Here is a 3,252-nt window from a genome sequence, read left to right as displayed (position 1 = left end):
CACTTTGCCTTTTCAAAACCCCCTTACACCTGGGCAGTTTGTATGTATATTGTATAGGGGGAAAATTTTTTTCCCCCCTTTTTATTTTATTTTCGCCCACAAGGGCAAAATAACATTGGAAGAAAATAACACTGTATACAGTAATGTTTAAATAAAGTTACTGAGCTAGGAATGGTACTCTGTTATCTAGGAATCCCCTTTGACAGTTTGTGACATTATTACAGGTGTGATATTTTTACCTGAGCTAGGAATGGTACTCTTTTTATCTAGGAATCTCCTGACAGTTTGTGACATTATTACAGGTGTAATAAAATTTAAATTTACCTGAGCTAGGAATGGTACTTTTATCTAGGAATCTCTTGACAGTTTGTAGAACATATTACAGGTGTAATTTTATATTTACCTGAGCTAGGAATGGTACTTGTTATCTAGGAACTCCTCACAGTTTGTGACATTTACAGGTGTGATTTTATATTTACCTGAGCTAGGAATGGTACTCTGTTATCTAGGAACCTCCTAACAGGGGGTAGTTTGGTAAAGCCCCACAGAATGCCAAAGTAATAGAAGTAAGCCAAAGGGGGTAGCTGACATAAGGACACCCTTAGCAATGGCAGCAAAGAAACCACCAGCAGTGAGTACGTAGAATCCTAAACAAAAAAAACATGACCAGCAGTGAGCACATAGAATCCTACAAAAATCTTGATTTTATAGGGATATTCTCTATACATTGACACATGTATACTTATATATGTAATCAGATTAGTGTTACCTGTGACTCCGCTGTAGGGCTGCATTGCATCAAACACGTTCCTCGGTACAAACTTATGAGCGGTCTCTGGCTGGGGCACCTGCCGGGGTTCACGAAGCTGGGGAAGTTCTTCATGTCTCTCTGGGGACCAAACAGTACCTTGTTAGCCCAGGCCCACTGCTTCCTAGGTCAAACGGAGCAATGTCCTTCTCATCCTCCGGGGGCACAAAGCTCTTCTCAATCATCTGACGCTTGGTGGCTCCAACAGGAATACGAACATACTCCACACACACATTACCTAGTGATGAATAATAGATAAAATTAATCCTTATCCTGATGTACTCCATACACACATTAACTAGTCCAGTAGTGGTGAATTACAAACCACAAAAATTTTACATTTCCCTCATTGACATTAAAATGAAGAAATGATGAAGAATAATTATTATAATCACACCGCAGAGACACTAGAATTAGTCCCGAGTCAAGTGAATTGAGGTACGCGGCTGATGGGAGCCACTTTCTTTGAAATTGATTACCTCCACACTTCAGTGAAATTTCTCTGGGGGTAGAGTGTTGTTTGTTATAATTACCTCCATTGTTTAGTAGGAATTTCTTGGGGGGGGAGAGTTTTGTGGAGGGTTGTGTATACAGTGGCTGCAACGGTATTGTTGATGAACCCATCGTGTAGAATCGTCGTGTATCGTGCGTGATCGTTTGTGTAACGTGCGAGATCGTGCCTGTATAGACTCAATCGTTTGTGGTTTTTTAAACGTGCGAGATGTGTTTAGAACGTGTAATTCGTTTGTAAATTTTTATCGGAATGTTATTTGTAAAAAAAGAATTTGTAATGGTTTTTTTTGTAATTTATATATTAAATAAATGCAAATAAAATGAATTTACATAATTGAATGCAGAACGAACTAATTATTGCTCAAAAACAAACAATATAGTTTTAATATTAAGTTCTCGTCAAATAGTCGATAACATTGTGATAAACCGTATTAGATCTTTAACGTTTTTTATATCTGATTTTTTTCTTTTTATGCTAATTGTGGTAAAGATATTTTAAAATCAATAAACAAAAAAAAATATTTTATTTTTACAAATCATAAACATTTCTCAATGGTTACATAAATATTAAGTCGACGAAAAAAGCACATGACATGATTTAGGTTTTTATTATCTGTGTTTATTCTGGAGTTACTTTTAATTAAATTTTTAAATTTCTGCAATAAAAAAAAAAATAATTGGCAAGTTATTTTTAAAATTCACAAACTTTAATAATGGAAACATGTGGATATAATTTGTAATTTAAGCCATTCCATGCTGCCATTTTTTTTTTCAATTATCCCCCTTTTTTGCATATCATGAAATCCAATTCAATCAAATTATCATCCACATACATGTACATCTTTATAAAAAAAAAAAAATCCATTTTCTTTGGTCGGAGAATTAACTAAATAAATATTTATAATCTAAAAATTAAGTCTTACATGTATTAGCATGTTTTGTTAAAAAATATATTTCCTGGTTTTTTAAAGTCTATGAAATAATATTGATAATTCTTTGACATCTTAAATTAGAATTAAGCCGTATTTCGTTTTGAAAATATCGATTCCTAAATATTTTGAACTATTTTGAGTGAAGAATTTATTCGTTAGCAATGGGGTAAATCGTGCAACATGTAGAATCGTTCGTGAAGAATGTTCGTGTAAAAGGTTTAACTGCGTTAATCGTGGCGTGTTGTGTAACGTGATCGTTCGGTAAGTTGTCAACAATAACGTTAGCCGCTGTATATTACCTCCACGTTTCATAGGAATTTTTGGGGGGGGGTTTTTGGGGGTTTCTTTTAAAACCTCCCCGTTTCAGTAAGAATTTCTCTGGGGAAATAGAGTTTTGTGGGGTGTTTCCCCCCACGTTTCAGTAGGAATTTTTCCCGGGGGGGAATTTTTTTGGGGTTGCTGTATTTTAAAACCTCCACGTTTAAGGAATTTCTCTGGGGGGGAGATTTTGTTTGTTTAACCCTCCCCTTTAAAAGGAATTTTCTGGGGGGGAGGTTTGTGGGGTTGTGAATGTTATACATTACCTCCACGTTTGGGGAAGAATTTCTTGGGGGGTAGATTTTTTTGCTATACATTACCTCCACGTTTGTAAGTTTTTCTGGGGGGGGAGTTTTGTTTGTTATACAAAATCCCCGTTTGTAGGAATTTCTGGGGGGGGGGGGGGGGGGGGGGGGGGGGGGGAAGTTTTGTGGGGGGTTTTTATTATATACGTTACCTCCATGTTTCAGTAAGAATTTCTCTGGGGGGGAGAGTTTTGTGGGGTTTTAATGTTACCTCCCCGTTTCAGGTTCTCTGGGGGGGAGAGTTTTGTGGGGTTGTTATTAAACGTTACCTCAAAGTTTCAGTAAGAATTTCTCTGGGGGGGAGAGTTTTTTGGGGTTGTTTAGTTATCCATGTTTCAGTAAGAATTTCTCTGGGGGGTAGGTTTTTTGGGGTTGT

The 3,252-nt window shown here is 36.5% G+C and overlaps 1 long non-coding RNA gene across 2 annotated transcripts; it reads right to left on the bottom strand.

Moving 5' to 3' along the window:
• Nucleotides 1-485: 485 nt before the first annotated feature.
• On the bottom strand, nucleotides 486-2,868 carry LOC134256605 (uncharacterized). 2 transcript variants are annotated; one of them, XR_009989751.1, is made up of 3 exons: nucleotides 2,838-2,868; nucleotides 770-1,046; nucleotides 486-647 (listed from the first exon to the last, which is right to left on the bottom strand). It is a non-coding gene; the product is annotated as an uncharacterized LOC134256605 (long non-coding RNA). The 2 variants fall into 2 exon arrangements; XR_009989750.1 differs by lacking the exon at nucleotides 2,838-2,868 and adding an exon at nucleotides 2,553-2,564.
• Between the last annotated feature and the right edge of the window lie 384 nt (nucleotides 2,869-3,252).

The sequence above is a fragment of the Saccostrea cucullata genome, unplaced genomic scaffold, assembly GCF_032062105.1.
Source record: "Saccostrea cucullata isolate Sc308-1 unplaced genomic scaffold, CSIRO_AGI_Scuc_v1 ctg12706, whole genome shotgun sequence".
Taxonomy (NCBI): Eukaryota; Metazoa; Mollusca; class Bivalvia; order Ostreida; family Ostreidae; genus Saccostrea; species Saccostrea cuccullata.
Note: the sequence above shows the minus strand (reverse complement) of the source record. Positions and strands in the feature narration are given on the sequence as shown.